The sequence below is a fragment of the Tyto alba genome, unplaced genomic scaffold (assembly GCF_018691265.1).
Source record: "Tyto alba isolate M040663 unplaced genomic scaffold, T.alba_DEE_v4.0 Super-Scaffold_20, whole genome shotgun sequence".
In the NCBI taxonomy this organism is placed as follows: Eukaryota; Metazoa; Chordata; class Aves; order Strigiformes; family Tytonidae; genus Tyto; species Tyto alba.
The window spans coordinates 2,882,195-2,895,780 of record NW_024881283.1 but is presented as its reverse complement, the minus strand read 5'-3'; positions in this window follow the sequence as shown (position 1 = coordinate 2,895,780).

The following is a 13,586-nucleotide window of genomic DNA, read 5'->3' as shown; positions in this document are numbered from 1 at the left end:
ATGATTTACATTAATAACAGTAGAGTGCAGAGAAGACCTGCTGAACCTTTGATAAACTTCCTTTTCCCAATCACTTAAAATGTTCTTTAAAGTTGCAAGTGAAGTAATACAAAGCCTGCATAACAGTATACTTGACATTTATGAACTTGGCAATAAATCTGATTTTCCTTTTTACAATGTCTGCTTTTGATTAATTGTAAAAAGTTTTCTGTAAATACCTTTAGAGAAATGGTGGAATGGTTAATAAACTACATTCTGCATGGTAATACCTTAAATTATAATGAAGTAAATGCCTTAAACCAGGTACACTAAATTCAAAGTACTACAGAAAGCCAAATGCTCACAAGTTCAACTTTCATTACTATTCTCATTAGGGAATAATTGCGAAACACTATGAACTTCTTCTAGCCTTCGCGTCTATTAATGTAGAGCATAATTCTGTACAAGTTTTAAGTTAAAAGCCACACTGTTCAAATGTAAGCAACATTTGTAATGCATCTTAAACCCCCTTACTTTTCTTAGTACAGCATGATTAAGTTAGAATAGCAAGAGATTGCAATCTAGACTTGAAGGGCAAAGAAAAAACCCCACTATTATTATTATTTTTTAGCATGACACAAGCAGTACCCAAGAAATGTAATTATGCCAGATTTCTGCAGCAGAAAAGACCTGGCAGCGAGCTGTGTGGGGTCCATTTTTATCACTTCAGGAAACTGTCTAACCTGCTACTCATGGGTCCTTTTCTGTGAGGGTGCCAAAGCTGAAGGGTGATAAAACTATAATGAACAGATCCAAATTAAATGATGCAGTTGTAATGTGGCATTATTTGGCATAAATGATTTCATTGCAATTACAAAAACAGACCCATAGGCCACAGCAGGTGGTTGGTGATGTACTAGCACCAGATAAGTTGGCCTGCCAATAGAAAAAATGGCAAGAGAAAAGATTCTGCATACAGAAGCAGGTCTGCGATCCAGTACAATAAACATAAAGCTGCATTATTAAAGGAGTAACTGATATCACGTAGAATTAATATAGCTACTGAATAAATGTTTCTGAAGCGTTTGTCTGGTTCGCTGCAGAGGGCAGAACCAGACCTGTGCAGTGTTCAAATTTCATTAGTACCTCACCAAATAAGTGTGAAATGATGGATGTGCCATGATTTGTTATCTGCCCGAGAGTTCACAGTTTACAAGTTCATTTTGCTTGTGATTCTGCCATTTGTAGACAGTCCTACCACACTTAACAGTTGAAATAAATCAGACTGTATAATAGTTTTGAAGAAAAGCAACCAAAAGTCATGTTCTCAGCACTTTCTGTTCTCTCTAATACTATTTGGGTTGAATTGTAACTAATTTTTAACACAAAAAAGGTTGCTTTTGTTGATATATCTTTGCCCTAATTGCTTGTGAACTTGTAACATTTTAAAACCAGCCATTACCATCAACATGAGACAGGTAAAGTGCTGAACAAGAGAAGAATTAGGTAATTGCTCATTACAGTTAAACATAAAATAAATAAAGCAGGCATCTTCCAAAAGTTCACTAGGCCTATTTCATCTGTGCATGAACACACAATTGGATGCAGTTCACCGGTCTTTGAAGATGCAACTGAAAGCTCTACGCAAACAGGGAGCTCCATTTATACAAACACACGCTCTGTTCCCTCACCCTGAGCCCTGCAGACCGGTAAGTGCACAGCACAAGGCAGTACAGAAGAGCTCCTGGAGAGCAAGTCCTCCCGAGGTTATAAAGATCTATACAGCCATAGGGGACAACTTGTTTGCATGCACCAAAAGCCATGCAGATAAGGATGAACACGTATGCCAAAGGAGTCCTTTCAATGCAAAGTCTCCAAGAATACGAAAAAGAATATTTTCAAATTTGTATAGATAGACTCAAAATATTTATGGTGACTCGAGACAATGCTGATAATGTGCCAAAGTCCTGAGAAGATTTCATGCTCTATTTTTTCCTTAAAGATGCTGAATTATATGAGTTGTTTATTTTTTAATATTGTTGCTCTTCACTGAGATATGTTGCTCTGTTCCCCACATAACACAAAATTATACTTCTCATATTATTTTCCTTCTCTTCATCACATTTCTACAGGCACAAAACTTACCATCAACTATCCTTCAGCTCCCTTAATTTTAGTCTGTCTAATAATTCACCTTCTATTTCAGACCAGAAGTAAACAGCTTCCAAGCAGATGTTTTTCCAGAACCGTGCATAAGAGATTTTCCCAGTATCTCTCTGCAGAGGCTGCTGCCAGCTGCCATTTGAGACAGGTTAGTGTGACTCTGCTATTGCCCAATATGCGGCTCCTGTGTCTTGGGAAGAATTCACTGGACAGCAATAACATAAACACCTCATAAACATTAGAGATTCACATCAGTTGAAGTTCTGAAGACAAACTGGCTTACATTTGTTGCTCAAATCAGACAGTACAGCTCTTCTCTGTCCTTGAAGAATTTTTTTTCACAACGTTTTTTAAAAATAAACCAACAATCGAGATCTTGATACTGTTCTACCCCACAGATAACCAGCAGACATCACCTTCACCATTAATACCAGAAAACATCAAACAAACCAAGGATACCTAATACTTTTCTGTGAGAAGTTTTCGCTGTGGGCCTAAAAGTGCTATTCTGGCTCTACTGAAGATTTGTGTGTTCCCAGTGAAAGGAAGCAGCAAGACAGGGATTGCTATGTGCAGCATGGCAGTTTGGAGGAAACAGTGCTGTACAGCGACGATCGTCCATGTAGGTGCTTTTTGTGAGCAGTTTCACTTTGGGGCTAAAAGTGCTATTCTGGCTCTGCTGAAGATTTGTGTGTTCCCAGTGAAAGGAAGCAGCTAGACAGGGATTTCTATGTGCAGCATGGCAGTTTGGAGGAAACAGTGCTGTATGTGATGGGTAGCACATTGTTTGTTCATCAACATTCCATTGAAGATAACGGGGAAAGGATGTTGCCACCTGAGCTATGCAGGGCTAATCATATTGCTCCATTGTATAGGACTAACTGCAAGCGCTTAGCCAAGCGAACAGGGTAAAGCGAGATTGTGAAGGGGGGGTTGAGGGAAGGAAGCAAGAAGTACGAGGAGTTCGTGACTCGAGGAAGACACGGAGCCTTCATCCTCATCCCCACGACCACCAGGAGGCAGAGAACGACCCCCCAACAACGAGACGCGCAGACGCAGAGCACCCCTCTCGGAGAGACACGGACACTGGAAGGCGGAGGATATAAAAAGAAAGACTTTCGGGGAGTGGGTGCGCACCGTAGGCGGAGTTGAACTCCTCGGCCGCCCGGCGCTGTTTTGCTTGTTGCCGCTTGCTGAATAAACAACTGAAATTTTAATTGGCTTTGACTCCCATATTGGGCAATTTCAGGAAACCAACCTTATAACAAAATTGGTGCCGTGACTCGGATCGCGGCTTTCTGGCGGAGCCCCATACAGGGGAGGCGCCCTGCTGAATAGCGGCCCCTGCCAGAGGATTGCCCCGACAGAACCCCGACCAACGAACCCTAAAAATTCGGCAACAAGCAAAAGAACACCGGTAACCCCATAATCTTTGTGCACGAAGTCCCAGACGAAGATGCAAGGTTGCGTGAGTATAGGCCGGTATTCCGTTCGGTTGGGGTTGGGTTTCCCGGAGCGTGGTGTTGTGAGACGTCCAGCAGGACGAAGCGAGTGCGGACTCCTCGGTAGTGCGGTTCCCATATCCCGTGAGGAACTGGTCCACGAAAAAGGGGAAGGAGATTGAATGAGTATGTGAAGGCGCTCCGGAAAATGGGACAGAAAAGCAAGCCTTCTGATCCCATGGGTGGTCTGGGACCCCAGGTGAGGTACCCCCAAATACCACCAGATAGTCCTTTAGGTTTAATGATAAACCATTGGGAAGATTACCCCTCTAGGCAGGGCAAGGACAAAGTAAAAATGATATATTATTGTACAGAAGTCTGGGGAGGCAAACAAATTAGAGGTGACCACCTCTATTGGCCTATTTTTGGGTCTTTTGAAGATTGGATTTGTCAAGCCTTAACCATCTATGTTAACTCAAAGGAACCCTTTAGTTTGGAGGAGAATGAGTATGCACATGTATGGATAGTATCAGATACCCCAGTGAATTTATACCCTCTCAAAGAAAAAGGGGAAGGGGTCAGAAAAAAGAAGACACGCAATGAGGACGAAACTCCTATTTCTCCCCCTCCTTACATACCTCCACCCCCACCTCCAGCACCTTTACCTTCCCTGACTGCGCCGGAATACCCAGAAGATTTAGACAACCCACCAGATTCCCTGAAGGAGCAAAGAAGGGTAACCCGGAGTCAGATTAAAACAGGATGTGGCGACAGCAACTTGTACCCCCTAAGGGAGGTTGCAGTGGGTGGACCCCAGCCAGGTATGGGTTATGTGACAGTTCCTCTTAATTCAGGGGACATCAGAGAATTTAAGAAGGAAATGGGGAATTTGTTGGAGGACCCCCTAGGTGTGGCAGAATGGGTGGATCAGTTTTTAGGACTAAACATCTACACCTGGGATGAAATGCAAGCCATAATGGCTATACTATTCACTGCCGAAGAAAGAGACATGGTCAGGAGGGCAGGAATGAGGATTTGGGACCAACAACATCAGCAGGGCCCAGCAGCAGATGTAAAGTGGCCTCTAAATCGACCTAATTGGAATAATCAGAACGAAATTGATAGGGGCCATATGCAACACCTGAGGACGATTGTAGTCCAAGGCATAAGAGAATCAGTCCCTAGAGGACAGAATATAAACAAAGCCTTTAGTGAACATCAGAAAAAAGATGAAACCCCTACAGAATGGTTAGAGAGATTGAGAAAAATCTCCAGCTGTACTCGGAATTGGATCCCAATACACCAGTGGGGCAGGCACTATTGAAGACGCAGTTTGTGGCAAAAGCATGGACAGATATTAGGAAGAAGTTAGAGAAAATAGAGGACTGGCAGGATTGGGGATTTGACAAATTACTGAGAGAGGCACAGAGAGTCTATGTCCGAAGGGAGGATGAGACTCAAAAGAGACATACCAGAATGATGGTGGCTGCGATAAGAGAAGGGCAGAGAGCGAATAGTCCTGGAAAGAGACAGGAGGGCCAGAGGTCAGGATATAGGTCCAGAGGGCTGAAGACAGGGAAGAAAAAAGGGACCATTATCTGCTTTTACTGCAAAGAGAAAGGCCACACAAAGAAAAGCTGCAGGCAGAGAATGATGGATGAGATGATGTTTAAGGAAGATTAGGGGTGTCAGGGGCTCTATTTGCTGGGGACTCAAGAACAAACCGAGACCTTGATAAAGCTAAAAGTAGGTCCCTGGCAACAGGAGGTAGAATTTTTAGTGGATTCAGGAGTGGAGAGATCTACCGTTCAATCATTGCCCCACAGATGTAAAATTTCATCAGAAAAAATACAAGTAGTTGGGGCAAAAGGGGAACCATTTGGGGTACCTGTAATTAAAGATGTACTTTTTGAAACAGATTCTAAATTAGGGATGGGGTCCTTGCTGTTAGTACCTGAGGCTGACTATAACTTACTAGGAAGGGACTTAATGATCGAATTAGGGATTAGTTTAGAGGCAACTGAACATAAACTCGAAATTAAACTGTGCCCCTTATGGGTTGAAGATGAGGAAAAAATCAACCCTGAAGTGTGGTACACTCCAGACACAGTAGGGAAATTGGATATTGAGCCCTTTATGGTAACTATCCGAGACCCTGAGATACCAGTAAGGATTAAGCAATACCCCATATCTCAGGAGGGGAGACAAGGGCTGAAACCAGAAATTCAGAGGTTGATCAAACAGGGATTATTGGAGCCCTGCGTGTCCCCTTTTAACACCCCCATATTGCCTGTCAGGAAGGCAGATGGAAAGTATAGATTAGTCCACGACCTGAGAGAAATCAATAAAAGGACCGTAACCAGATTTCCCGTAGTAGCCAATCCACACACACTAGTAAGTCAATTAGGCCCAAATGACGGGTGGTATAGTGTGGTAGACCTGAAGGACAGCCTTTTGGGCCTGCCCCCTCAAAGAAGAGTGTAGAGATTATTTTGCCTTTGAATGGGAAGACCCAGACACCCATGGGAAAACCCAGCTCCGATGGACAGTCCTACCCCAGGGGTTCACAGAATCTCCAAATCTGTTTGGAGAAACTCTCGAACAAATGTTACAAGGGTACGAGATAGGGGATACCCTTACTCTATGTATGTATGTAGATGATCTTTTAATAGCAGGAGAGGATGAGGCAATCGTGCGGGAAGAGAGCATCAAGTTACTAAATTTCTTAAGTTTACAGGGACTAAAAGTGTCCAAATCCAAATTGCAATTTGTTGAAAAAGAAGTCAAATACCTAGGGCATCGACTAAGTCAAGGAACTAAAAAGCCAAGGGTCAAGGGAATACTTTCCCTGTTGGTTCCAAAAACCAAGAGGCAAATCCGGCAGTTGTTAGGATTATTTGGATATTGTAAACAGTGGATTGATGGGTACAGTGGGAAGGTGAAGTTCCTATACAATAAAATAGCTAAAGATGGATTATTAAAATGGACCCAAGAGAATGACAAACGATTAGAAGAATTAAAAACTGACCTGGTAAATGCCCCTGTTTTGAGCTTACCCGATTTAAAAAAATCCATTTTTCTTATTTGTCAATATAGAGGAAGGGACTGCATTTGGAGTATTAGCCCAGGAATGGGCAGGGAAAAAGAAACCAGTAGCATATATTTCCAAACTATTAGACCCCGTAAGCCGGGGGTGGCCTACGTGCCTACAAGTTGTGGTGGCAGCCGCTTTATTGATTGAAGAGACACACAAAATAACCTTTGGAAGTGACTTGAAAGTATTATCACCCCACAACATCAGGGGTGTGCTACAACAAAAAGCAGATAAATGGATAACTGATGCTAGGCTGGTCAAATATGAGGCAATCCTCATTTCATCTCCCCACCTTATCCTTGAGACCACATCATTACAAAATCCAGCCCAATTTTTGTATGGAGAGCCCAGTGAGAACCTTTTTCATGATTGTCTTCGTAATATAGAGGAACAAACCAAGATAAGGCCAGATCTGGAGGAAGAAGAGTTGGGAAAAGGAGAAAAGTTATTTGTAGATGGGTCCTCTCGGGTGGTGGAGGGGAAAAGGAAATCAGGATATGCCATAATTGATGGAAAAACCTTTGAAGTTATAGAATCAGGACCCTTAAGTCCCGGCTGGTCAGCACAGGCATGTGAATTATATGCAGTATTGAGAGCTTTGCAACTGCTAAAAGGAAAGGTAGGAACTATATACACCGATTCTAGGTATGCCTTTGGAGTAGTGCATACCTTTGGGAAAACATGTGAGGAAAGAGGCCTAATTAATTCTAAGGGGAAGGATCTGGTGCATCAGGAGTTAATATTACAAATTCTACAAGCAGTACGGGGGCCCACCGAGATAGTGGTAGTACACCTAAAAGGACACCAGAGGGGGCTAAACCCTTTAGTACGAGGGAATAACCTTGCTGATCAAGAGGCGAAAAGGTCAGCTTTGTTGGCTGTGCACCTAGATGACCCTACAGTAGCCAGAAAGCAATGTGTTAACTGTGGAAGTAGCGACCGCCCCTGTTACGCTTGCTGGAAAGGCTTTGGGGTAGATGGCATAGAATGTGTATGTGAGAAACCTGATCGTAAGTGGTGTTTCTTTCATGGGAAACCTCATGAGATCTTAAGCTTTACTATACAAGAGAAAGCAAAATTGAGTCAAATGGGGATTGAACAAAAACCTGGTGGGAGATGGCAACTCCCGGACGGCCGAGAAGTCCTCCCAAAACCTGTAGCTGCCAAAATAATGCAACAATTTTACCAGAAAACTCATCGGGGAACCCAGGCATTAGTGGATCAATTTGCAACCAAATATATGTGTACTGGAAAATACGATAGAGCCAAACAAGTGGTAGGGGAATGTCTCATTTTCCAAAAAGTAAATAAACTTCAAATAAGGAAACAAGTGTGTGGGGGAAGGGAATTGGCTCATGGGCCTTTTGCAAAAATACAAATAGATTTCACTGAGTTACCAAAGGTAGGGAGGTATAAATACTTATTAGTAATTATAGATCATCTAACCCATTTTGTGGAAGCCTTTCCCACAGCATGAGCCACGGCCCACACAGTTACAAGAATATTGCTTGAAGAGATTATACCTTGGTATGGAACAATAGAAGTAATAGATTCAGACAGGGGCCCACACTTTGTATCCAGAGTAGCCAAGGAGACTCTGGCCGCCCTGGGTACACAGTGGCAACGCCACACCCCATGGCACCTACAGATCTCAGGAAAAGTTGAACAAATGAATGGAGAAATAAAAAAGCAGATTACCAAGTTAATGTTGGAAACCAAAATGTCATGGGTAAAATGTCTCCCTTTGGCCTTGTTAAACATGAGGACCCAGCCCCGAACCAATGTAGGGATCTCTCCCTTTGAAATGCTCTATGGAATGCCTTATGATTTGTGAGTGCCCCCAGATCACCCCCAGCTCAAGGAATTAAGAATAAAATCCTACCTGATACAACTAATGGCGAGGAGAAAACAACTGCAGGCCCGAGGGATGGTAATACAGAGGCCTCCCTTAGATATAGCAATGCATCGAATTCAACCAGGGGATAAAGTATTAATTAAATCTTGGAAAGAATCCTCCTTGACCCCCCGTTGGGAAGGGCTCTATGTCATTCTTGTCACTGCAGAGACTGCTGTTCGGACAGCTGAAAAGGGGTGGACACATGCAAGCCGCGTGAAAGGACCCATACAAGATCCTTCCTGGCAGGTGACCAGATCTCCCGGAGATCTACAAGCCACCCTTCGAAAGACCTGAATGAACACTGTAAACATCACGGTACAGGATTTCGCAGAAGGACTCGATGAGTGAGACCCTAATATTTTGTCCAGTTTAGACCTATATTTGTTTCCGTTTTGTATGCATAGAGTGTAACAAATGTAAAGGAGGTTGGTGGATTCACAATACAGTTGGGACAAATCTCCGATCTAGTTGTAACCAGTGGGACCAACTGGAACGGAGACTAACCAATCAGGCCTAAAAAAAAAAAAAAAAAAAAAAAAAAAAAAAAAAAGAAATTTGGAGCAAAACCGGGGAAAATAATTGAAGACTCTAAAACTTGGTGGGAAATATTTACCGAGGGAATAAATCTGTTCTACCCCACAGATAACCAGCAGATATCACATTCAACATTAATACCAGAAAACATGAAACAAAACCAAGGTTACCTAATACTTTTCTGCGAGAAGATCTCACTGTGAACCTAAAAGAGCTTGTACAGTCTCTGCGTGGTGTTTGTGTGTTTGTGTTACTAGGCAAAGGAAGCAGATAGAAACAGATTGCTAAGTGTACTGTGGTAGTTTGGAGGAAACAGTGCTGTACAGCGACGATCGTCCATGTAGGTGCTTTCTGTGAGAAGTTTCACTTTGGGGCTAAAAGTGCTATTCTGGCTCTGCTGAAGATTTGTGTGTTCCCAGTGAAAGGAAGCAGCTAGACAGGGATTGCTATGTGCAGCATGGTAGTTTGGAGGAAACAGTGCTGTACAGCAGCGATTGTACGTGCTAGCGCTTTCTGTAAGAAAATTTCGCTGTAATCCTAAAAGCGCTTGTGTTGGATCTGATTAAAGTTTGTGTGTTCCCGGTGAAAGGAAGCAGATAGACATGGAACGCTTAGTTTACCATGGTAGTTTGGAGGAAACACTGCTGTACAGCAATGATCGTACATGCTACACTTACTGTGAAAATATTTCACTGTGAGCCTAAAAGCGCTTGTTGTGGCTCTGATTAATGTTTGTGTGATCCCCGTGAAAGTAATCAGATAGACAAAGCTTGCTTAGTGTATCGTTGTAGTTTGGAGGAAGAAGTTCTGTACAGTAACTATCATATGTGCTAGTGCTTTCTGTGAGAAGTTTTCACCATGAGTCTAAAACGCTTCTTGTTGCTCAGATTAATGTTTGTGTTTTCCCAGTAGAAAGGAAGCACATAGACATGGATTGCTTAGTGTACCGTGGTAGTTTGGAGGAAACACTACTGTACAGCAACAATCGTACATGCTAGCATTTTCTGTGAGAATTTTTTGATGATAGCTGAAAAGTCCGTTTGGTAACTGTGATTAATATTTGTGTTTTTCCACTAGAAAGGGAGCAGATAGATTCGGATTGCTTAGTATACCGTGGTAGTTTGGAGGAAACAGTGCTGTACAGCGACGAACGTACATGCTAGTGCTTTCTCTGAGAATTTTTTGCTGTTGGTCTTAAAAGCGCTGTTCTGGCTATGGTGAACGTTTGTGTGTTCCGAGTGAAAGGAAGGAGATAGACAGCCTAAACCTAATCCCAAATGTAACCCCAACCCCAACGCTTAACCTTAACACTAACCCTAAGCCTAACCCTAATGCTAACCCCAAACAACACTGTAACCCTACCCCTACCCCTAACCCCAAGTTACTTCTGGTATTCTTACGTTGGGGACCTATTTTAAGGGTTTGACCACTTCCGGTTTGTACTTATGGGGAGTTCTTTTATTGGAGGACCACTTCCGGTATTTGTCTATGGCAGACTTATTTCGATTACAGACCGCTTCCAGTATTTCTCTTTGGGGGACCCTTTTTGACGACAGACCACTTCTGGTGTTTTTCTATGCGGGACCCTTTTCGATGAATGACCACTTCCGCTATTTCTCTATGGGGGACCGTTTTAGGTGAATGAATGCTTCCGGGTTTCGGCTATTGGGGACACTTTTTGGTAGCTGACTGGTGTCCTGGAGGACTTCCTATAAGGTCCATGGCCTGGAGGACTTCCTGTGATGTCGGGAGGACTTTCGATAAGGTCCGGTACTGTGGAGGCCTTCCGCTGTGGCCCGGGGGCTGGAGGACTTCCGTTGAGTTCAGACGGAGTGTTTTCGGGGTGTGGACGATTTTTATGGAGGATTTTCAGGGGTATGGTGACGTTTTACGTTTGCGGCAGGGGGGTCGATGTGTAGGGAGGCACGGGGGTTGCTTACTAGGGGGTTTGTTTTGGGTGGGGGGCTTCTGGGTGGGACAGGGTGGCGGTCCAGTGTGTGTGTGTGGGTGTGGAAGCGTGGGGCGGTTCTCCTGTCGGGTTAGGGTTGGGCTGTTTGTGTGTGGGGGGGAAGGAACAGGTGGCAGCGGCGGCACCGCCACCCGCACAGTGGGGGGGGGCAAGCAGCAGGGGCGCCACCACGTGCCTAGCGGGTGGGGGGATTAAAAATATAAATATATTTATATAAGTGTATATACAAAGTAAATATATAGGGAGCAAATACTAATAAAAATGATTTACATTTATGTATTTATAATTTTTATTTATACATATAAAGTTGAGTGCAGCAGCAGAACACGGCTTGCAAGCTGGCCCGAAAAGCCATACTTTATTTCTTACATTTTTAAAGTTATTACATCCATACACCTGATTCAATCATTACTCCCAGGGAGATGATATGTTCTACAACTACTACCTTAAACTTTTTTTTCCTTTATATAACAACTACTACTTTAAACTTTTTTTTCTTTATATAACAAAGACAGCAGTGAAATAAATACAGCAAAGTAGAACAAATCAACCTTTATTTTGGAAATAAACACAACAGGCACTCTTAGAAGTTTAATTTTTATTTAAAGCTCTGTAGCACATGTGTTCTTCTTATTAACCCTTACTACCCTAATCACAAGTGCTTCTTACACCTTTATTATCTATTTATCTCAGCTGCTATCTGAACATATCTGTCATAGCATCCTAGGCTTACTGCTGATATCTAACTCATGCCTGCAACCAGGCCGTTAGCATTATCATTTCACATAATAAACATGTTTTTCACCCACTTAACCTAAACTGCTTTCTCTGTTTTTCAGGCTTGTACCGTTGGCAAGAGTCCATCAGACCTAACGGTGCACCTATGCACGTGCTTCCTAACCTGTTGACAGCTACCTACATCTATCGCCTAGTTGCCCACAGATATCTACTTGAAAAGATAAAAGCAAAACCTGACCCCAAATAAATTTTGGTAAGGAACAGCCGTCACTGCCTACACCGTTTCCTTTTGTCTTTCCAAACACCACATTTTGCTACACATGTTAAGGACCGCTGCCGATGTTCTTACTTGTGTTGCTCCTGTCCGTTAATACCGTGATAGACTTTGAACACCATTTTCCCTGAGATTTCTTTACCTGTCCCTAGCTTTCACATAGTTAATTACTGATGCTTAAACTACCTTTGCTCGTATTGTTACACACGTTCCACGTCACTAAGCTCATGTCGCTGAATAACATTACAACTCCCTCACGTGCTCATGCATTTTGTATCACATCCAGGCCCTTATTCTTTCTTTAAATGTGCATCTAAACACTAGAAAAAAATCCATTGGTGTTCCCTTAGTTTGCATGGCTACTTAATGCCTACAATTCTCTATCTCGTAGCTTTCTTTTCCTTTTTACAAAGCATCTCTCACTGACACTGACTACTCTCTCTCGCTTGACATAAGTACCTTTGTCTTCACTGTAAGATCTCCACGACTCGTGTACACACCCAGAAAGCAAAGCAACTCATCATCACATGACATGCACTACTTATGTGCCTGCACCCAGAAACATAATTTCTAAAATATTACTATCAGACATTACAGTACATATCGGCACTGCTTACAATCCTACCGCTGCAAAACACATACACACACCTGCTTCACAAACCTCTCCTCCTCAATAAAGACCATCTAGTTAACGAAAACTCCCTGAATGGATAGACATCTGCCCCTTTCCAGGCAACCGTAATTCAGGAACAACTTTTGCAACAAGGCCTCAAATAAATCTACCTGGCTGAACAAACCCCAGCCCAAGAGAGTTCCACACCCAAACACAGGCGACAATCATCACCACACAGACCAACCGGGAATGGAGAAATAAAACCCTGCCAGGGGATGGGAAAAGAAAATTTTTTTTTTTTTTTTCTGTCTACTGCCTTTAAATAAATCTACATGACCTACAACCTGTAAGGAAAAAATCCTAAAACATGAACCATTCAGGCACTGCAACATTCTGGCCTGCAACCAAACGTAGACGATCGTTGCATTGCACACTGGCCAGGACCAGGGGAAAAAAAAAAAAACAGCCAGGGGACAGGAAAAACAAAAGTTTCGTCCCCATACCGGGTTTTTTCATTAAATCCAGTCTACGTAGTCAAACTGAGCCCCACCTACAAGCTGGAAGAAAAAAGAAAACTAATATTCATACGCAGATAGACACATTCTAAACATACCACTATTCCACCTGCTGCCAAAACCACCCCCCACTCTCCACCGGCCCACCCTTCCGCCCAGCTGTCACGACGGGCAGTCACCCCCTGAATACTGCTCCGGGGGGGACTCTATCACCTAGCCTGAGGAAATCCTGACCCTAACCCGACCTTCACCCAGAGGCTGACCGTGACTGTCACCTCAGAGAGCATCTGCGACAGGGTGAAAATAAACCCCACGGGGGAGACAAAGATGTCACCCAGTTTGAGGATTTGTTTTCTTATTTAAAGAAA